Source organism: Melanotaenia boesemani, chromosome 3 (assembly GCF_017639745.1).
Source record: "Melanotaenia boesemani isolate fMelBoe1 chromosome 3, fMelBoe1.pri, whole genome shotgun sequence".
Classification (NCBI taxonomy): Eukaryota; Metazoa; Chordata; class Actinopteri; order Atheriniformes; family Melanotaeniidae; genus Melanotaenia; species Melanotaenia boesemani.
The window spans coordinates 9,083,146-9,107,576 of record NC_055684.1 but is presented as its reverse complement, the minus strand read 5'-3'; the positions used below and the strand labels follow the sequence as shown (position 1 = coordinate 9,107,576).

Below are 24,431 nucleotides of genomic sequence, written 5' to 3'. Positions count from 1 at the left end.
GAGGCTGGGTGAGCTGGTTTTATTGAACTTCTTTCAATCAGGCCAGACTGGCTAAATGCAGAGAGAAAGTTTAACACTGTGTAAAAAGCAGAAAAAAACCTTTAAATGGCCAAATGGACGTTCCCGGGGGTGCAGAGCAGTTATTGATGACTCTTTGATGATCTCTTTGGTTTATTTGTTTCAAGGTAGAACTGCTCTGGTTACAGACTTCAGCTCAATGTTTCCAATTAGGAAAAATCATAAACCTGCAGAAATGGAAAAGATTTAATGTATGCGTAATGTAAGTTGGGATTTAGAGTCTATCAAAGGGGATCAATGTAATAAATGAGTGAATGAGTCATTTTCAAAGACAACTTCTTTCTTGTTTTTTTTTTTTTGTTTGTTTGTTTTTTTTGTAGCAACCTCATATGCTATCGTTTTACCGAGTTTGTGTTTATGACAGGAAAGAAGAGGAATCGCTTTTATTAATAATAATAGAAAAAATAATCATCCTTTATTAGTCCCACCGTGGGAAAATTCTTTCTCTGCATTTAACCCATTCTGGTTGCTGCGGGATCCCGGCGTGGGGGTTGGGGGTCTTGCTCAGGCACCCACAGTGGTTTTTACCTTAGTTGCCAGCCCGGGGACTTGAACCCAGGTTCAGTAGTAACCACTAGTCTACCACTCCCCCCACTCCTCCTACCTCTTTAGGAGAAAAGGCTAACAGCAAACTGACATTTTGAATATCTTTTTTTAAGGATGCAATACATTAAAAAAAAAAAAAAAAAAACTAATAAAAAAAGTAAATATAAATATAAAAAATAAGGAATACTTAATTTATTACGCATTACATTAAAATAACTTCTATGAAAGCACAATTAAAATCTAAATTAAGTACTCAAGAGTAGAAAAAAAGCAGTTCAATGCAGGTTTATCAACATAACATCAATTCACAACAAAGTCATCTCAAAGCACTTTAACAGACAGTCCAATTCAATTCAGTTCACTGTTGTCCAATTGCAATCCAAATAACATTGGTCCAGTTTATAATAAATGTGTTCATATAAACAAATTCATAACAAATAATCACCTAGCTAAGGAAACCAACCTCAATCCAGACACCTGACATTCGAATCCTTAGGATTACGGTGCGCTTTCTGGTAAATTGACATAAAATCGAGGCAGGGACCGATCCGGAGATGGCTGGTGTCAGGAGGTGACACATGCCTTGAGACAGCCAACTGCACCTGAACTTGTAGACACTCTCAAAGGCCAAACCATCTATAAAAAACAATGACTCCCTCTGGTACAATATATTAGACTTAAAACAAAACACACGGCTAATGCGGTAACAGTGACATCCGATGAAGCACTTCAATGAGCCTGGTTTTTATGTCATGATGGCGACTTGGAATCTGGATACACACTTACAGGAATATTCTATAAGTGTGTGCGTGTGCAGGTCAAATCTTGTGCTATTACAGTTAAAACATGATCAATATGAGGTTATACACATTAACCAGTTGGTACCAACTCTGGTCACTGTCCTGCATGTGTTGAATGTTTCCCAAGGGAAACACCTGATTCAAATAAAATGATCCCCAAGCATCTTCTCAGTTCTGCAGAGGTCTGTTAATGACATTTGAATCTGTTGTGTTGCTGCAGGGAAACATCCAATACCTGCAGGACACCAGCCCTCGAGGACCAGAGCTGATCCCTGTTATACTTCGTTGGTAAGTTAAGATCCCTGAAATGTGACTGATGTATACCATTCCAGGCTACAATCATAACTGTAGATTTAGTAAAGACTTATTCATGACCAGTCGCCAATAAAATTCAATGACTGACCCATAGTTTGCTGACCCTACATCTATTATTTGAGGTCTTCTTTCAATTCTTATATGGATGTCCTAGATTGTGAATAATAATTTGACTCTAAAGATCACTCATTTTGGATCATACCTCCCCCCAAAAAATAAAAGAAATACAAAAAAAAAAAAATTATATACTGGGGGTTGCAATGGCTCTACAACTAAAACTTTGAATGTCTCTGTCAATGAAATGAGAAAAGTAGAAACTTTGGCTTTTACTAAATTAAATACATCAATGGAAAGGTCTTCATCTGGAGAAAAACATATGTCAGTATGAACACTCTACATGACTCCTTTGAAAAAAAATCTTTAAAACTTAACCTCATGTTTGAAGGTTATAATTTAACATCAAAAGGGGCTAAAGACATGGAGCCAACTGTTATAGCGAGCTTTTGACCTAAGCTGTCATGTAATAACTCGTGTTAGACCCACCTACTGGCAGTGCTTTCAAATATGGATAAATTACATTTACACTCATTAAACTAATCTGTTAGATTTTTGAGATCTGAATCCACAGTTGGGTTCACCGTCCCTTTATCTGGGCATAATATGATGAAGATATGAAGATACTCCATGGCCCTTTTTATGTAGCTGTAGTAATGACCTTAGTACGACTTGCTGTAATAATGACCCTATTACTACTTGTTGTAAAAACTTTATTCTATTGTTATTGTTGCTGTGGTTTGTTGCTGTACTTTTATCTATATATTTATCTATATTTTATCTTTAAGCGAATACTATATGGGACTTCTTAGTATCATTGATAAAGTATTAGTTAATTTAAAGTGCTGTGTTAAAGTAACAGGCAGGTATTTCAATACTGAGGCTGTTCATCTAAACTAGTCCGTTCACATAGGCATCTGTCCACATCTGTCTTTGTCAAACTCAAAAACAACTGTAAACTGGGCCGATGAGGAACATTTCATTAGTCCAGGTTAAAGGCTGATTAGGACTATTTGACTTCATGAGTTTGTCAGTGTGTTTATCTGGTTGTAATTGATGTGATTTTACTTATTTTACTGCATGAAATATTTGGTGGGTCCTGCTGGACCAAACATATCTCCACAGGTGGGCTGCTGCATGGAAAAGTTTGGGGACCCCTTTTAAAGTTGGAAAATCTGTTATCTGTCTAAGCTGAGTTGACTTTTTCATTTTCTAATGTTAGCTTAATCCCATCAGGTGATGCTGCTGCTGACCACATTTTCTTTTTACTGTTGCAGCTAATATTGATGTTAACATATTATAATTATGGTAAACTGGCGTCTAAATTTTTTGCTGACAAAATTAAAAAATCATGTGTCAGACTAACTTTTATTTATTTATTTTATTCAATAAATCAAAACAAAATTTAAAATGTTTTTAATTAAATTTTGAATGTAAAAGGAGCAGCAAGTAAAGTCTTATGTTATTTGTTCCTTTTCCACTTAGCCATCAGTACAATGTATACACAAGATTTTTAACAAAATACTTAATCCAGCCGGAACAGCTCTCAATCATAGAACGTTTATTTTTTTCCTTAGTGACGTCACATAGTACACTCAACACAAATAGCATATTAGGTATTCATCTTATAATCAACTTTCACATTTTTTGTTATATTTAACAAAACTTTTTTTTTTCATTTTTCAAATTTAAAGACATTTTTTTTTTTTATTTTAACTCTTCCTTTTTTTGTCCAAATTGTTCCACAGACTGACACCCTTCACTGAGATGTAACACTCCTTTAATGTGGTTCTAAAATGTGGTTTCATGTAGCTCTTTATACCTGTCAGTTAATAATAACTTTGTTTTCCGAAATCTTTACTGAATATTCCTTAGCAACAGGTTTTGATTAGCTTTAAACATTACAAGTGAAATATTGCAATCAAATATTAGTTTTTTATGTACAAATAACAGATTTGACAAATCTCTGTATTTACTCCCAGTAATGATCCTAATGGCTCTTTTCTGTAAAATGAAAAGTGGTTGTATAAATGTTGTACACATACTTCCCTACACTTCAATACAATATGTCATATGTGGAACAAACAGTGAGTTATACACAAGACAAAATGCTGTTATTTAATGAATCCTTAACTTTGTGAAGCTCTGCAATTGTTTTAGATCATTTTAACTTTTCTTGATCAATATGAGATTTCCAATTCAACTTTTTGTCAACCATTACACCTAAGAACTGTGTTTCCTTTACAAAATAAATTTCAAAACCTTCTAATTTGATTGACACCTTGAAACTTTCCTCCCTCTTTGTGAAAACCATAAAGTTTGTTTTAGCCAGATTCATTGTAGTTCATTACTATCAAACCATTCTTTCACTTTTTTCACTTCCTTTTTAACCTCCTCCATCACTTGTAATAATTCTTTGCCAGAATAGAATGAGAAAGTATCCTCTGCAAACAGAATACACTTTAGCACATTGGAAACATTTACCATGTCCTTTAGATACAATATAAACAGCGTTGGTCCAATGACTGATCCTTGAGGTACACCACGGGTTATATTGGTTTTATCGCTGGTTTCACACAGGAGCAGACTGAGCACGCTGGAACACAAAGACAGGAGTGGATGTCAAAAATGGCTGAAACAACAGTGTGTGGTTCAGAGGACGAGCCAGACGCTGAGGAACAACCCTAGACGCACATTCATACTAACTTTACCTTACAGACTCCTGCACTGTCCTCTGCATCTGCCCAAACAAGTCAACATTTTAGCCTACAAAAAGTCAACTTTGAATTTGAGAAAACACTTTGCTGCCGGCCTATATGTCAAACAGGAGTACCGCAGACAGAAGCAGGTCAAACACTGTGCTCGTCTGTCCTTTACTCTGGTCTTAAAGGTTTTATTATGAAGGACAGACAGAGAGCAATGTTCTGAAAAAAAAAGGGTATTTTATTTAATGTGGCGGATGTCTTTACTTACGTTTATGTCATGTTTATTTATGTTTTATGTTTTCATTTATTTATTAACATTTCATTCATCAATATTTCATTTAAAAGAACAATAAATCTGATGTTACTCAGGAAGTACTCAATACTCTTTTCACTTTTACTTTAGTAATTACTTGGACGATGACCTTTTACTTGTACTTGACTCATATTTTTCTAAAGTAGTAGTACTTTTACTTGAGTATAATCTTTGACTACTCTACTCACCTCTGTGAACACGCTGTGCACAGCAGCTCTACATTCAGCCACAGAAAAACCCGACAAATATTTTGAAAAAAAAGGGCTTGTATTGAGAGCCAGCCTCTTGCAACGAACCTTACACAATACCCCCCCTCCCCATCCGCCTCAAAGAGCCAGGCAGAGTAATGAGGAAGTTTTCCTGGGAGAAACAGAGTTCCAGACGATGAAACAAATCCTACAAAACAAGGAAGGCTGAAGTCCTTCAGCGGCAAAGACAAACATGTTTTTCACTGATCAGTTCTCATGGTTGATCTCTTTTTGGAAGAAAAGAGGATAAAACAGAGTTAATCAGATCAGAGCTGTCAGATGTAGCTGCCACAGAGATGCAGCACTTCAGCTGTAGTCTGTTAATTAATGCAGCTTTAATACATCCATTAAAGAAGGACTTAGACATTTGGATGTTTATTGCTTGTAACAACTCAGCTGGTTGTCTTCAACCTGAACATCCCAACACCCCATAAACCCTCTTCACCAAATTCAATTTGAGGTTTTTAACGCCACAATGACTTCAGTTCTATGTTTTTCATAAAATTTGTGAAATAATGATTGAAAAGCAGCAGGAATGATAAGATTTACATACACGCTCTTAGACAAGCTTGCTCTCATTTCTTTAAGTAGTCTTCAGGCACATAGTTCTCCAGGTTTGGACTAAACCCCTTTATGGTGGATCTAGGGGTGCTACCCTTAGACCTGCCAGCATTCTGGTTTACTGAGAGGAAGATAAAAGAAAAAAAGACATTTTCTTTAGATAGAAAGCACATTTTTATATTGCATTTACAAAACACCACTTTGTTGATCTTTTTTAAAATACTGCAATAGTCAGAAGCTGTGTTAAACTCCCTTCACCTCAGTCTTGACCTCAGTCTTTAACCAGGTCCAGCTCCATTTGCACCTCAGCCCCAAATCAAGCTGCGCAACATAAATAGGGTCTTTCTCCTTAAGCCAGGGCTCCTTTTTCATGAGTATAAGTGTTAAAGGTGTTATGCAGAGGTCACCCTGTGCTGTATTTTACAACATTCAGGACCTTGTAGTAATAAATGTCTACATAATCTTCAAGAAATGCACTGAAACAACTCAAAGGGTACAGCAATTAGCAGAAGAACACCTGGTGGAGTTTGTGAAGGTAAACAGCCAGTGAAGCAGGTGAAGCAACGTGGACTGCAGCACAATCCAAAGGTGCAAAGCTGTGTGCATGGGTTGCAGCTGGAGCAGAGACATCATCTGAGACGGCTGCGACTTCTAAACATCGAAAATTAAATTTGAGACTCATGAACAATATAATTTCTCTTTTTATCTCTCTCTCTCTCTCTGTCACGGGGCAGATCTACCCTAAAACAAAGCCTCGCCACCCCTGCTGCCACCCCGGCTGGCATCTTGGAAATCAAGAAATAGTTATAGCAAACTAGCGAACACTTAATCTTCAACTGCATTAAATGCAGCACGAGGTAACAAGACAGCGACGTGAAAGAGTTTTGTTTTGTGTGGCGTGAAGCAACGAGGAAGCTGCAAAGACAGAAGGCAGCAGCACGGAAGGGAAAAGGTAATTTACTGCATCACAATTAAAAACGTTATTTCGCTATTTGTACATGTAATGCTACAGTAGGTCTGAAGTTAGGTCTGTGTGTGGTAGAAAAACTGATATGATTTAAAGTTTGTCAAGCAAAGCATAGTAAAGTTACTTTAAATCTTACAGAAACGAAAAGGTAAGGCAACATTTCTATGTTTTCGGACTAATGAGTAAGGCCAGAGAAGAGACTGAAACTAAAGAACTGAGGCAGATTGATGAAGGAGAGGGAGAACACATACGTAACTGTGAGACAATCAGGGGTTAAAGTGGGCCAGAGCTGCCTTGAGGTTGAGCTCCACCACCTTAGTCCAATAAATAAATTATTTAGTTCAAACTGGCGATAGGGCCAGTTTCATCACGCAGATAATTTCCGCATGCACAACCGGCAAGGCTCTCTCATAAGCACCGAGATGCTCAACAAATCAGAGCACAGCATCACCCTGTGCTGGCCCCGCCTTCATTAACATGCAGCATCTACCGAGTCAGTCGCACTATATCTTATCATTAGAATGAGGGCTAAGTGTCAAGATATGTGTTTTTGGTTTTGTTTTTTATGGTCTTGTCATGTTTAGTTTGATGTTGCTTTCTGCTTCTTGTCATTAGTGCACCTGGTTTGATTTGGCTCATTCGCTTTACCTGTTTACATTTAGTTCTCTCGTGTGTGCATATACTCCTTGGTTTCATTTATTCCCTGCCACTCCGTTGTTAGATTGATAGTGCTGTTCGTTTTTTAGTCTTGATGTGCTTAGTATTCATGCCAAGTTCAGTCCTTGTCCTCCAGGTTAGTTTGGTTCATTAAAATCATATCCTGCATCCCTCTGCCTCCTGCATCGAAAGCCTGCATTTGGGTTCACACCTCTCATCCACGCCACAGTCCTGACACAAAGTGCATGTGTGGCGATTCATGGACTAATCCGCAGGAGTTTGAAATGGCTATTAAGCCCACTGCTGGAGTGGCTAATCGGGAGGGCCACATAACTCTTGGGCCAGTGTGTCGGTCAAAAAATAGCGTCTGCTAAATGACTGTAGAATAGAAAATAAATAAATGGATGAATAAGTGGATAAGTAAGAACGAGCCTACGCTTTGATCCAATTAGTTATCTGAGAAGACTAAGTGGTTGTGATGTGCGGATCAATAATGAAGAATCTGTTTCTCCCATACCAACATTTATGTAAGTAAACTTTCAGGATAGGTAGGAACTACTTCTTCTACTTGACATAGGCAAATACGAAATGAGGTGCTGTGTCACATCACAGCTCATTCACTGCAGTGATGAGTGGAGATATTTCAGTTATACAAACAGCAAACAGGACAGGTGCTGCTAGGGTGGAGACATATGGTACTCTGAGTCACTTGGCTACAAACAGATACTATCAGATACTTTCTAGGTACTATCCAGATTCTATTAGGTACTATCAGATACTATCAAGTACTATCAGAGGGAGAAAATGTGGAACACTTTCATGGTTTTTGGGATGTAATTTACATCTGTTTTCTGCTGGCTTAAGTTTTTGTGCTGATGTTTAAAGATGCTGAGGTGTATGTGTCTGTGGTGTTTAAAACTAACTAAACTGACTGGTCACAGTCCAGCCATTGTAGCTACTGACCACAGAGAGATGTTATTGACCACAGAGAGATGTGTTTAGTTATTCCAGAAGCATCTATAGAGTAAATTTTACATCACAGTCTCACTATAGAAAATGTGTGTATTTTTGAATAAATGACTTTATATTTGTGAACTTGATTAAAAACATTTCAGTGGGTCAAATCTAAAATGATCTCAGACACAAAGGGAAACTAAGGAAGGTGTAACATATATATAAATATCTTTGATGCCCTGTGGATGAAGAGACAGGTGAGTAGACAGGAAGTGGAAGAGGACAGAGTATATGGAGAACAGATACAGGAAATACAGGAAATTAGGCTTTTAACGATTTAATGTTTTCACAAAAAAAGAAGAAGAAGAAGAAAAAAAAAGAAGCTACAGGATTGTAAGCAGTGAACAGATGTTTAATTTATCCAGTTTACTCCACATCACAAAGAGGTTGGCTGGTCTTATATAAAACTCCAGAGCTGAAAACTGGTTCCGCCCCGGCCCTGGTTAACGGAGATCCCCACTTAAAGGTAGAGGCTGGCTCGCTATGGATGTTCCTGGCAAAATTGTTATGGTCATGAATATTTGTTTAGCCATTGGAAAACCTATGTTAATAATAGTAAATGGTAATATCTGTTAATTTCACTGTTAAAGATGGAGGACAATGAAGAAAAGAGAGGGCACAAACAAAGAATCAGTATTTACTTTCAAGGGTAAGGACTGGTTTGAAAAAGATTAATCAGCCAGTAAAACGTCCATGGAGTCAAAATAGTGTTTAAGTAGAAAAATTGTGTTATTTGATTAAAAATGTTAGCAGTTACTTCAGACAGATTATTTAATGTTTAAATTGTCTCCTATTAGTAAGCCATGCTAGACTGCTCTGTGTGTGTGTTTTGCCTGTTAATCCAGCCTGTATTTTTCTGTTGGGAATAAAGCAAGTACAGTAGTTTTCTGGAATCATTTATGTCATTTTCCTTACTGTGCTGCAACACCAAATTTTAGGGCTCCCCCTCCTGTCAAATCCCTCTTTAACCACCGGAGAAAATATAAGACCAAGGTAATGAGGGAGGGGAGGAGGAGGAGGAGGAGGAGGTAGAAGACCACAGCAGTAAAGAGATACATCAAGACGAAGATCTGAATTTGAATTTCAGATCTGAATTTAAATGGAGAGAACTGAAATTGAACTATGAAAATGAATTAGGGAATGAATTTTTTCAAATACAAAAGTTTCAACTTTACCAATATACACATTCAAAAAACAAAGATTCAATATCAAATATGGTAATTTGGATTCAGTTTTTAAAGCAATTATTCAAACAGGCATATTCAGATTCAAATTGAATGATTCAAATTCAAATATAAAGAATTCAGATTCGCTCCCCAGTGGCACAAAGCTTATCCCATATGGTGTCCCGTGGCTGGATAGCTCAGTTCGCAGAACATCTTTCTCCCATGCGGGAGACCAGAATTCGATTCCCCCCAGAGAACGAATAATAACATCTTCCAGTTGGGTCCTTAGGCAAGACCCTTAAGGCACAATAAACGGTTCAAACTGTTCCTTGTGTGTGGGCTGAATTACCGGGTCTTCCTTAAGACAACCGTCACAGTATCATCTGGCCAACATGGACCCGTCGCCGACACACGAATGGCGTTCTTGTGTGGAAACATCTATTACCAAACTAGAGGCGAACATGCGCACACATCCGCAGGTGCTCCCGACGCTGCAACCTCCCATGCCTCCACAAGTTCTCCTGTACAGCCGGCTCGACCATTCCTGGAACCACGCCTCGCTCCTCCGGAGGTCTTTGCAGGTCAACGCTCTCAGTGCCGTCCTTTTGTTACCCAGTGCGAGATCTAATTCAAGCTACAGACGTCATCATTCCCCTCCGATTGGGCGAAGGTCGCCTACATGAGCTCCCTGCTTTCCAGAAAAGCAAAGGTTTGGGGCACAACTGAGTGGCAGAATGACTCTGCGATCTGCTACTCATTCAGAGACTTTTCTGCAGCCCTTATCCGTGTCTTTGATCCTGTTTCCTGCCAGAAAGAGAAGCAGCACGCGGATTACTCGCCATGAGACAAGGCAACAAACGTGTCACCGAATATATTATTGACTTTCATACGCTGTCTGCAGGGAGTTCCTGGAATGACGCTGCTCTTTGCGACGCCTTCTACCAAGGGCTGGCGGAGGAGATCAAGGCTACCCGGGACGCTCTAGCAGATCTAGCCGGGTTGGAAATCCTCGCCACGCGAATTGATCTCCGGCTGCAGGAACGGCAAGGGGAGAGAAGGTTTTTTCTCCAGGATCGCCGACCCGAGACATGGGTCAAGCCAGCGCAGGAAACGCCTAGATTCCGCTTCCGCTTCTTTCTCCTTCAACGAGACCGGGGAACCTATGCAGCTCGGCTGGACCCGGATATCCGCCGCAGAAAAGGAACGGCGGTTCAAGGAAGGGCTGTGCCTTTATTGTGGAGGGGTCGGACATAAAGCTCATCGGTGTCCAGTAAAAGGGCAGACTCAGTAGGAGAGACGAGGAGCCTACTGAGTCAACGGAAGTCTTCAGGAGCCTCGGGTATATTTTCCGTCTCAGCACAAATTTCATTAAATAACACGACTAGGGCTGTGTCTGTGTTCATTGACTCAGGGGCTGACACGGAGTTTCTAGACATTGGGTTAGCTCAAAGACTTAACCTCCCAACCCAATCTACCTCCAAGACTGTTAAGGTTCTAGCTCTAGACGGTCACGTCTTACATCATATTACTCAAGAGACTGTTCCCCTGAAAATGATCATAGGAGGTAATCATCATGAACTGATTTCTTTTTTGCTTATTCATTCTCCCGAGGTTCCCATCATTCTTGGAGCCTCCTGGTTAACTAAGCATAACCCTCATATCGATTGGGCCTGTAAAGAGATTTTAGGATGGTCTCCAGAATGCTCATCCTCCTGCCTCCTGACTGCGGCGTCAGTTCTGAAGCGCCGGAATGGAGGATTACCCCAATCTGGCTGTGGTTCCTCCGGTCTATCACGATCTCCTTGAGGTATTCAGCAAGCATCGTGCCTCTTCCCTTCCACCTCACCAGCCCTACGACTGTTCCATTGACCTTTTACCAGGAACTTTTCCTCCTAGGGGAAGGTTGTACTCGTTCTCTGGTCCAGAGAACCAAGCCATGAATACTTACATTGAGGAATCCCTCAAAGCGGGGATAATTCGCTTGTCCTCATCTCCAGCGGGGGCCGGGTTTTTCTTTGTGGAAAAGAAAGACGGTTCCCTACGGCCTTGCATTGATTATCGGGGACTCAACAACATAACCGTGAAAAATTGTTACCCTCTGCCGCTCATGAATAATGCTTTTGACCAAATCCAGGGGGCCACGTTTTTCACCAAACTGGACTTAAGAAATGCTTATCACCTTGTTCGCATAAAGGAAGGAGATGAATGGAAAACCACGTTCAATACACCAACGGGACATTATGAGTACCTTATTATGCCGTTTGGTTTGTCCAATGCCCCTGCAGTCTTCCAGGCGCTAGTAAACGATGTCCTTAGGGACATGGTTGGCCGTTACGTTTTTGTCTACCTGGATGACATCCTTATCTTTTCCAGAGACATGCAGTCCCATCAAGAACATGTTCGCACCGTTCTTCTCAGGCTATTACAAAACAAACTATATGTCAAGGCAGAGAAATGCGAGTTTCACCACCACACCACCTCCTTTCTTGGGCATGTTATCTCCCCGAATGGCGTTTCCATGGATCCAGCCAAGATCAAGGCTGTAAAGGATTGGCCGACACCTCAGAGTCGTAAACAGCTGCAATGCTTCCTTGGGTTCACTAATTTCTATAGGCGGTTTATTCAGGGTTTCAGCTGTATTGCCTCACCTCTTCACGTCCTCACATCCGCCAAACGTCAGTTCGCCTGGTCTGGACAGGCAGAGACCGCGTTTCAGCACCTGATAACATCCTTCACCACCGCTCCTGTTCTTTCCTCTCCTGACACGTCCCGGCAGTTTATCGTGGAGGTGGATGCATCTTGCTCCGGTGTAGGGGCAGTCCTCAGTCAAAGGTCTACTGACAATAAGACTCACCTTTTTTTCCAGGAGTCTGTCTTCAGCGGAGCACAATTATGATGACTGACCATAAAAACCTCGAATACTTACGGACCGCTAAAAGACTCGCCCCCAGGCAAGCCAGGTGGGCCCTGTTTTTTGGCCGTTTCGATTTCTCTCTCTCTTACAGGCCGGGGAGCAAAAACGTGAAGCTGGATGCATTGTCTAGGATTTATGACTCCCTGGAGGATGATCACGTACAGGGCCAGCCAGAATACATCTTACCACCATCTGTACGTCTATCCATGACCAGGACTGATATCGAGCAGTTGGTGACCAGTTCGCATCAGCATTATCCGGTACCAGCCAAGGTTATGAATGAATGAATGAATGAATGAATGCACATTTATTCGGTCCATCAAATAAAAAAAAATAATAATAATAACAATATCAATCAAATTACTTATGTTGTCTCTTACATTTGCATTTAAGACCGAAAGGGTTTAGGCTGAAGTTAAACTTATTTTGCCTAACCCTGTACAATATAACCATCATAAAGCTTCTGCATTAAATTAAACTAGTGAAAGAAAGAAGTGAAAGAATACAGTGGAGAATTACAAGGTGGCCCCAAATCGTTTGAGTCAGACCCCTTCCTATGCTCTATTCATACCCGAGCATATTTCCTAAGGATGTCAATTTTTATCTGCTTTTTAAATGCCGACAGAGTTTTACTTTCTTTTAACTTACTGTCCAGGTCATTCCATAATGTGACCCCCCTGACAGAGAGACTACTACTTTTTTTATTGGTTCTGGCCTTTTTTTTTTAAAGTACCCAATTCCCCTGAAACTATATTGACTCTCTCGATGTTCAAACTTCTTCTGAATACATGGTGGGAGATTACAGTTATATACCTTGTACATGAATACCAGCGTATTGAAGTCAACAATATCATAAAATTTTAAGAGGCTTAAATTAACAAACAGTGAAGCAGTTGGTGCATAAAAGTCTGCACAATTCAAGATTCTTATAACCTTCTTTTGAAGCAAGAAAATGGGGTCAACATTTACCTTATAATTATTTCCCCATATTTCCACACCATAGCTCAGATATGGAAAAACGAGAGAGTTATATAATAAACAAAGCGACTTATGTCCTAATATTGATCTCATTTTCCCTATTATGCCTATATTTTTTGCCAATTTAGATTTAATGATATTGATATGTGGCTTCCAACTGAGTTTTTCATCTATCATAATTCCTAAAAACTTGTTTGTTTGCACACGTTCAATTACTTCATTGTTTATTTTGATATTTATCCTCTGGTCTATTTTTCTATTTCCAAAAATAATATATTTAGTTTTAGCTAAATTCATAGAAAGTTTGTTGTAATCAAACCACCTCTTCAAGACCGTTAGTTCTTTTTCCATTAAGTCCATTAACTTTTCCAGATCCTTGCCAGAGCAATAAAGACTTGTATCATCAGCATATAGTATGCAATTTACATTTTTCAAGATGTCACACAGGTCATTTATATACATGATAAATAGTTTTGGTCCTAGCATGGAACCATGTGGAACTCCATGAGTGATGGATTCTTTTTTGGAGTTAACATTTCTAATATACACAAACTGGTCTCTGCCGCTGAGGTAACTCTCCAGCCACTTGTAAGCAAGACCCCTAACACCAAATCTTTGAATCTTTTTTAAAAGAAGTGTATGATCTATTGTGTCAAAGGCCTTGCTTAAATCAATAAAGACACCAATCGTGTATTCTCTATTATCAATAGCAGTTGTAATATCATCCACAAGAGCCATGACTGCCATCATAGTTGATCTTTTTGAACGAAAACCAAACTGATTATCACTTAACAGGCAGTATTTTTCGATAAAGTTGTCAAGCCTGGTTAAAAACAATTTTTCTAGGATTTTTGAAAACTGGGACAGAATGGAAATAGGCCTATAGTTGGTAAATAGGTGTCTATCACCGCTTTTGTAAATTGGAATAACTTTTGCCGTTTTCATTTTTCTTGGAAAAATTCCTGTAAGAAATGACTGATTGCAAATATAGGTTAAAGGTGTTACGATGAACTCTATAATATCTTTTACCAGCATCATGTCTATATTAAAACAATCAATTGATCTTTTATTATTAAATTTATTAACAATACCAATAATTTCAGCTTCCACTGTCCCCTTCAGAAAAAAGGAATTAGAGTTCTGATTTGTTGATCCAAGAGTTAAACCCGATAAATCCTGAGGCTCTTTGATTTTTTTTGCCAATGAAGGCCCAACATTTGCAAAGAAACTGTTGAAGGCATTGGCTATTTCACAAGTGTTTGTAATCTCTTGATCATTATCCACAAAATAACTGGGAAGTACATGTTCTTTCCTCCCATTCTTATTGATGTCATTTAAAATTTTCCACGTTCCTTGAATATTATTACGATGTTGTTCCAATAATCTTTGATAATAGTTATCAAATAGTTATTATAGTTAACAAAAACTAACGAAAAAACAAAAACTAAAATTAAAAAAACATTCTCGGTAACTGAAATAAAAATAAAAACGAGAGTTTTTAAAAAAACGAAAACTAACTGAAACTGTATTGTGTGTTTACAAAACAAACTAAAACGAACTAAAATGAAAGCAAAAATGTCCTTTGTTTTCGTTTTTTGTAAATTTATTTCATACATAAGCTGATATGAAAATCTATTTACTTCACTCTGCCGGATTTACGCCAGGTGTCTGCGTCATACGGCCGTGACGTCACGTGTCAACAGCGTGTTCGCCCGCGCCGGCTAGCGTGATGTTACGGAGAAAGTTAGGAGAAAGCAAGGAGAGTCCTATTTGGGATTTCTTTCGGTATGACCATGTCAAAGTGTCTTGTAGAAGAAGCAGGTGGTTCAATATGTGGAAGGAAAAAACACAAATCTGAAAATTCATTTGAAAAGCTGCACATGAAGGCTAACCAGGAGTACCTGGACCAGGTAGCCTTTCTTCCCCCCTTTCCCGAAAGATAGGCTTCTGCCAGGCCGAGCAGCATGCGGAGGGAACGTGAGTCACAGACACACTCTCAGTTACACACACACACACACACAGAGTCTTGCACACGCACACACATACGCAAACAGATCTACACATACAGTCACACACAAAATCTTGAAAAGCTGAATTTGAGAGGCCTAAACGTTTTTGTTTACAATGGTGGACAGCAGGTTATGTATGTTTAGAATAGAAGGCAAGGCAGTTTATATGTACAGCACATTTCATGTACAGGACAATTCAAAGTGCTTTACATAAAACAAAGGCATTACAGATATTTAGAAATAATAAAAGGCAGCAACACATGGCAAGAATCACAATAAAATAATAAATTACATTAAAATGATTAAATAAAAGATGAGTTAAAAAAAAGTTAACATGCATAGGTGCATGAGAAAAGAACCTGGATTTAAAAATGTCTATATTTGGTGAAAGTTTAATCTCCACTGGCAGTTTGTTCCACTTGTTTGCAGCATAACAGCTAAATGCTGCTTCTCCATGTTTAGTCTGGACTCTGATCTGGATTAGCTGAGCAGAGTCTTTGGATCTAAGAGCTCTGCTAGGTTTATATTCTCTGAACATATCACAGATGTATTCTGGGCCTACACCGTTCTGGGATGTAAACAAGCAAAAGGGTTTTCTGTGACTGACTGGAAACCAGTATAAACTGGAAACCAGTGTAAAGATTTCAAAACTGGTGTGATGTGTTCAGATCTCTTAGTCCTGGTTAAAACTCTAGCAGCAGCGTTTTGGATGACCTGCAGATGTTTAATGGTCTTTTTTTAGGAAGTCCTGTTAAAAGAACATTACAGTAATCCAGCCTACTGGAGATGGATTCATGGATGATTTTCTCCTGGTCTTTCTGGGAAACTAAACTTTTAATTCTGAAAAGAAAAGAAAAGCACATCAGCATCCAGCTGAGATACATCAGTATCTTAACCAGCTACTGGTTCTGTGTTCTACCAAACACGTTCACTTTCAGTGTGTAAAATATTCACTGCTTTATCATGTCCAGTATAACATGTGAGGTCCTGTACTGTTAAACAGATGCAGTGATTTGTACTAAAGTTGCTGCACCTCTAGTTCAATTCTTTATGTAGTTAATTGTGAATTGTTTCATCTGAATGAATTAAAGCTCTGGTCTAGAGTTTGTTGGGTTTTTCAGGTTGTTCATGATTAGTCAGATTTATCTCCTTTGGACTCCTGGCTGCCAAGGACTGTGAATTGTCTCTTGAATGGATTCATGTTATGTTGATGTGTGCCTTTAGTATGTTGGTTATGTTGATTTTTTCCTAGCACCCTATCTCAGAAGCAGCATTGCGTACATTTTTTTTTTACTTAAGGCTTCTGTCTTATGGGCTGTTGTCTGATTTGTAGATGGCTGTTCATGTTTTCTCCTGATACAGTTTTTAAAAAGTGTATCTTAAGTTTTTATTATACAGTGCTTGTTCTGATTATTTTGAATTTTGCACCTGGCAAATACTCTAATTTAGAAAAAATAAAAAACTAAAACTAACACTAAAACTAATAAAAACTAAACTAAAACTAAGCATTTTTAAAAAACGAAAACTAATAAAAACTAGAAAATTTGCTCTGAAAACTAATTAAAACTAACTGAATTTAAAAATAAAAAGTCAAAACGAAATAAAAACTAAAACTAATAAAAAATCCAAAACTATTATAACCTTGGTACCAGGACATTGCCCTAGAAACTGCCTTTTTGTCCCCAAGCACCTGGTCTCTAATGCACAGTCCTTTTGTCACAACTCACGGCTGTATTGTCATCCAGGAATTCACAGGACATTGTCCGCAGTCCGGGATCGTTTCTGGTGGGACACTCTGGCTAAAGATGTCAAGGAGTAGGTGCTGTCGTTTCGACCCTGCTGCCAGGCTAAGACTTCTTGTCGACCCCCCGTGGGGCTGCTACGCCCGTTACCGGTTCCTAACCGACCCTGGTCTCATATCTCAATGGATTTTGTTACTGGCCTTCCTCTTTCTAATAACTTCGCTGTTTTACCCACCATTGTAGACCGCTTTTCCAAAATGACTCATCTGGTCCCACTCCCACAAGCTGCCTACATCTAAGGAGCTCAGTGTCATCATTGCCAAGGAGGTTTTCCGTCTCCATGGATTACGGGTCAGCATCGTTTCGGATCGGGGACCCCAGTTTGTTTCCCGGTTCTGGAAGGAGTTGTGCACCTTTCTGGGTATTTGAGTGGACCTGTCCTCCAGTTTCCACCCTCAGACGGATGGCCAAACTGAGAGAGCAAATCAGGAGGTAGAGACGAAGCTGCGCATGTTGTGCGAACGAGATCCCGCTATGTGGTCTCAGAATCTGTCTTGGGTCGAACATGCTATAAACTCTCTTCCTTCCAGTGCCACAGGTTTGTCGCTGTTTTACGTGGTCTACGGGTACCAGCCCCCAGTGTTCCAGGTGCAGGAGAGGTAGGCTGGGGTTCCCTCGGCCCATGCAGCGGCCATGCGCTGTCAACTGGTGTGGCGGCGGGCTCGGCGGGCTTTGTTGGACACCTCTACGGTATACACCAAGAAGGCTAACAGGCATCAGGTCCCTGCTTCTGAATATCGGGTGGGACAGAAGGTCTGGCTCTCTACCAGGGACCTTCCCCTACGGGTTAGGCCCCTCCAGGCCCCCTCCTCCTGCCCGGTTCGTTGCTGGGGGGTCCAGTCTACACTGTGCGTTGCCTTCTCTGTTCCCGGCGGCGGGGCCGTGGGCTTCAGTACCTGGTAGACTGGGAGGGTTACGGTCCTGAGGAGCGGTCGTGGATCCCTGCCCGGTTCGTGGTGGATCGCTCCCTGATCCGGGATTTCCATCGTTCAAGTCCGGCCATGTCTGGTGGTCCGTCGGGTGCCGGACCTTGACGGGGGGGCTCTGTCACGGGAGCTGGTCTGCAGTCTCTGTGGCTTCCGTAATCAGACTCATCTGCTCCACCTGGGCCTCATTACCACTCACTCTCTCCACCTGTTCTCCACCCTATTTATTCCCTACCCATTCTCTGCTTTCCTGCCAGATGGTCACCTACTGTCCTTGTGAGAGATCCTGTACTAAAACCTTGTCTTGTTCTAGATTCCCCTTGCCGACCATTGCTTCATTCTTTGACCTCCTGTTGCCAGATCCCCTGTCGGACTCTCCTGCCATCTGCCTACCTGGTTGCTTACCCCCGTTCTGGCTCGACCACCGATCACCGCCTAAACCCTCCATTTGGTCCCAGCAGCGGCCTGCCCATCTCTGCCTCTCCAGGTGCAATAAACGGTTCAAACTGTTCCTTGTGTGTGGGCTGAATTACCGGGTCTTCCTTAAGACAACTGTCACACTTCTCCAGTGTACCACTTTTGCCTTCACCTCCCAGGCTTTCTCCAGCTCTTCTTTCCTTTTTCTCATCCATGATCACTATTGGCCATCACCATTTTGTCAGCCTGTATCTGGAAGTGCCACAGGATCTGGGCTCTCGCATTCACCACTTTGGGAGGTGTGCTCATTGTGACTTTGGGGTGTCCAGTCCATATTCTGCACAGATGTTTCTGTACACTATGCCGGCTACTTGGCTAAATGTTATGCAGAAAACTGCAATGTCTGTGCTATAAAAATCCAGGAAGCTGGAGAGGTTAGTCACTGTAATATGAAAGCTAATATAAGCATCTATGTTAGCAACAAACTTAGTGCCACAGCGGCTTAAACATTAGCTTGTACTAAAATGTTAATTCCATCAGACTTGCTTCACTGAATGTGTTCAGAAAAGGTATGAGATATTAATTGAAAAAAGTTTTCATAAACATTGACCTTGCCATGATGATGTTAAACTGGGATCAAACCGACTGTAAACAACACAGTTTTACTCAGTCTGTCTATTAGAAAAGTACAGCTGTTTATAAATGTAAGGAATATTTATTGGACCTGCAAGTTTTATTTTTATTCCATTTTAAAAAGGATAAAATTATATATAGAGCATATAGACTAAGTCTTATGACGGGGCTGTTGTGCGTATGTGCAGGTTAAAGTCGATTTTAAGGGCTTGAGAAGGAAAATCTCTCTATAAATGTGACTGTTTTTAAACCATCTGGTATGATTCAACTCACACTGCATTTCACTTATTTTGACATGCTACATCAATGCTACCTCAAATTGACCCTGTAGGAAGGTACATTTCAAAATGTTTAAGGACAATGGACAATAATATTGCAGCAACAAATACAATAAGACAAAAAATAATTAACAATAAACTGAAAACAATATGAAATGTTTCAGTGACTTTGGACTTGAAAAGAGAGAGTTAATTTTTTCCAATATCCTGTGATAAAAGGTGTCAGAGACAGAAAAGAGTAAGGTGACGAGAGGAGAAATATCTGAGGTGGAAATGGATGAGGTCAGACAGATATCTCCCTGAAAAAAAATTGGGTTCATCTAAGTATTGATATGATCAAGGCACAAGCTTAGGCTTTGTTTGGAACCATAGTCCCGTGGTGAGACAGTAATATAGAGCTAAGTGTCGTCAGTATAATTATGATCAGATATTTGGTTTATTACCATGTTCTGAGCTAGTGGGAGCATGTAGATGTTGAACAATAGGTGCCCAGAATGGAGCTTTGAGAAACACGTCATCTTTGAGTATGAGAATCCTTTCAAGTAGGATTAAATCCAATTCAGAAATGGACCACAGACTCACACCCAACTGATTCAAGTCAGTTTAACAGGATGTTATAGTCCTGAGATCTAGTAAAACCAAAACTGAATTTCTGCTTTTATATGTGTGTACATGAATGTCATTCAAGACTGAATATTGGAAGTAACAAGTCTTTGAACAAGTATAATGGTAAAGGATGAAGACAGTTAACGTTACATAGATAGAAACCTGCAGGCCGAGTTACGTTATCGATGTGGGACTGGATGACACTCACACTCTTGACCTGAGGGGAGGAAAAAAACAGAAAACTGATGATAGAAAGATCCTTTGAAAACTGTATTTTATTTAACGGAGACAGTAGGTGAGAAAGGATAGATTGATCCACATGAGAGTTGGTTTCCGTCTGCATGGAAATGTGTATTGTACATATGTTGCCAGGGGGAAGAAGTAAAAAACTAAAGAGAAAGAGCCCCAGGGATCTTTTCTGGGGCAAACCACTCATAACAGAGGAGGGATATAAGGTGACAGATTCCATTATTATTAACTGAATGTGGCCTGAGCAGTATGATAAAATTGTTCTAAAGAGTTTTGAGTGCAATTAATTGAGATTTTACTGCCGAGGAAAATAGTGTGAGATAAGGTGTCGAAGGTAAAAAATTAGAATCAACTACCATGAGGAGGTCACTGGTGATGTTTATAATCACAGTTTTAGTGCTATGGAAGAGAATTTGAGTTGCTATAAAGAATAAAAAGATTCACCTGCTGCTGACAGGCTAAGCATATGACCACATTCCTCCTTCATCAATACCTGTTTGTTTATGGGTTTGTGTTTGTGCACACATGTCGTTTTCACATCTGGCCTCAGGTGTGAAATGACAGGCAGAAGTCCTCATGCAGAAACACAACACATGCTCAGCATCTGTTGTGAGTCTAACATAAGCAGACCATCTGAAAACTACTTTGTATAAGAATGAACCCAAGGGCATTTTTTATGAATAAAGCACCTGTTCAGTCTTTGCCCATAGTCAAGTCACCACATAATTCTGGTGATTTCTGCTTAGCTGAATGTGTTGACACCAGTCCTCTATCAGCCAAGAGCATTATTATCAAACAATGTAGTGGGTGGAAAAATTACCTCTGTTGCAAGTATTTCAAATACTGCAGAAACTCTACAAATAGCTTGGTTCCTTTAGTTGTGTGTAAATGGTGTAAATGCATTTTTATGCCCATAAGTGTGACTGTACGACCAAGTTCAGTTAGTAATGATACACAAAATCACGTTTCCAACTGATCAGACTTGGTTTTTAAACTGCTGTGATCCTGTTGTAGGTATTCAACCAGATTTATGGACGATGAGTGTATATTTAACATATTCTAGATTAAGATTTAGACTCAGTAGGACAAACTTTCCTGCAGAACAAGTCTCAGTGAGGCGGCCAACAGACTGGACCGGCAGGGAGAAAACAAAGTACAAATTTACTTTGTTTTGTTTTTACTTTCTGTGTTTAGGTTTGTTGCCAAAATTGAAACATTAAATGTTTAATTTCATTACAACAAATACCCAAATTCAGATTATACAAACAAGTAGAGGGACATTTACTACAATAAAAGTTGCTGGAGTTGATAATAAAGGCATGGAGAGTTGAAAATCTACCTCAAGGACACTTCAATTCCAAGCACATAAAATAACAAAAATATCAAATGAGAAAGTAAGCTCAAAGGGGAAACTGACTAATTCAAACAGCAAAAATTTAAGACAGAGAACAACAGGATGAAGCATTTCACTAGAAGCTACTCAAGTGGCTTGGTTATAAATGAACTAAATCAAAAACAACACACAGAGAAAGTAATGAAAGGAAATAAACATCAGAGACACAAGGTGACAAAAGAAGACTGGGAAAAGATAAGAGTAACATGGACTGAAACAAAATGAGAAGTAAATGTCAAGTTATCAGTCATCTGCTCTGTATGTTTAACAGTTTCACTGCGTCTCTGTGAAGTTTTAAATTGAAGAATGTCACTGCTTGTTTCAGTGCCAGCATTCAAAAGTCACTGTTGTGTCTCACAGATGACATGTTTAAATCTTCCAGAGAAAACATCCAGAGGAAACAAACAGGAGTAAAAATTTTAAACCCTGACAGTTACTGAAAGAACGACAAGTGAGAGGACATAAGACCAGAAATGTTCAAACAGAAAAAGTGAATGCTGCAGAACTCTGATCCAGCACTATACCATCACAGAACCCTGATCCAACCCTATACCATCACAGAACCCTGAGCCAACCCCATACATCACAGAACACTGATCCAACCCCATACATCACAGAACCCTGATCCAACACTATACCATCACAGAACCCTGATCCAACCCCATACATCACAGAACCCTGATCCAACCCCATACATCACAAAACCCTGATCCAACCCTATACCATCACAGAACCCTGAGCCAACCCCATACATCACAGAACCCTGATCAAACCTCATACCAACACAGAAACCCTGATCCAACCCCATACATCACAGATCCCTGATCCAACCCCATACATCACAGAACCCTGATCTAACCCCATACATCACAGAACCCTGATCCAACCTTATACATCACAGATCCCTGATCCAACCCCATACATCACAGATCCCTGATCCAACCCCATACATGACATAACCCTGATCCAACCCCATACATCACAGAACCCTGATCCAACACTATACCATCACAGAACCCTGATGCAACCTCATGCCAACACAGAACCCTGATCCAACCCCATACATCACAGATCCCTGATCTAACCCCATTAGGGTTGTCACGATACCAGAAATTCAGTAGTCGATACCAATACCAGTGAAGTTACACAATACTCGATACCTAATTCGATACCACGGCAAAAAAAATAAAAAGACTAATTTATTCAAGATATCCAGCATCTTTATTAAAATATTAATCTGTTTACATTGTAGAAACTTGAACAGATAAATAATAATAAAATATATACCTTGGTGCTTACAAACTGTGGTTACAGCTAATCTTGTGCTATAAATTAGCCACTCCATTGTACGGGCTTGTCCTGAGTTAGTTACATACAAATTACCAGATAAATGTCAAATTAAAATGTGCCTCGGTAAGGCTCCGTTGTGGTCCGCTAGCAAAAACTTCGTAAAGTTCTGCTCACCTTGAATTCTTTGTATAGATCCGGGTGCCTGTCTTTAAGGTGCTTTGCTAGATTGGACGTGTTTCCTCCTTTCGTATTGAATCCCTTTCCACATCTTCGGCAAATTGGGTTTTGGGGATTTATTATGTCCCCTTTGTCGTTTGGCCTGAAGCCAAAGTACTTCCATATGTGGCTCCTGGTTCCCTTTTTTTCAACTAGCTGAGGCGGAGCGGCCGCTCCCGCTGCACTCGATGTAGCCATCTCCACCCAACTGTTTAGCTAGCAGCGGGCGGATGTAAACATCTCTTACGTCCGTTTCCTTCGGTACCATCGGTACTACCGGTACCATGAAAATACAAGTACCGACAGTACGACAGCAGTGCTGGTACCGACTTGGTACCGAAGTACCGAGTACCGTGACAACCCTAAACCCCATACATCACAGAACCCTGATCCAACCCATACATCACAGAACCCTGATCCAACCCCATACATCACAGAACCTTGATCCAACCCCATACATCACAGAACCCTGATCCAGCCTCATACCAACACAGAACCCTGATGCAACCCCATACATCACAGAACCCTGATCCAACACTATACCATTACAGAACCCTGATCCAACCTCATACCAACACAGAACCCTGATCCAACCTCATACCAACACAGAACCCTGATCCAACCTCATACATCACAGATCCCTGATCCATCCCCATACATCACAGATCCCTGATCCAACCCCATACATCACAGAACCCTGATCCAACACTATACCATTACAGAACCCTGATCAAACCTCATACCAACACAGAACCCTGATCCAACCCCATACCATCACAGAACCCTGATCCAACACTATACCATCACAGAACCCTGAGCCAACCCCATAACATCACAGAACCCTGATCCAACCCCATACATCACAGAACCCTGATCCAACACTATACCATCACAGAACCCTGATCCAACCTCATACCAACACAGAACATCACAGAACCCTGATCCAACCCCATACATCACAGAACCCTGATCCAACACTATACCATCACAGAACCCTGATCCAACCTCATACCAACACAGAACCCTGATGCAACCCCATACATCACAGAACCCTGATCCAACACTATACCATTACAGAACCCTGATGCAACCTCATGCCAACACAGAACCCTGATCCAACCCCATACATCACAGAACCCTGATCTAACCCCATACATCACAGAACCCTGATCCAACCTCATACCAACACAGAACCCTGATCCAACCTTATACCAACACAGAACCCTGATCCAACCTCATACATCACAGAACCCTGATCCAACCCCATACCATCACAGAACCCTGATCCAACACTAT

General features: G+C 40.3%; 1 long non-coding RNA gene across 1 annotated transcript; it reads left to right on the top strand.

Annotated features, from left to right (window-relative positions):
• The first annotated feature begins 3,016 nt into the window (after positions 1-3,016).
• Positions 3,017-23,988, top strand: LOC121636503. Its single transcript, XR_006009730.1, has 4 exons — positions 3,017-3,029; positions 5,146-5,154; positions 21,935-21,937; positions 22,944-23,988. It is a non-coding gene; the product is annotated as an uncharacterized LOC121636503 (long non-coding RNA).
• Positions 23,989-24,431: the final 443 nt, after the last annotated feature.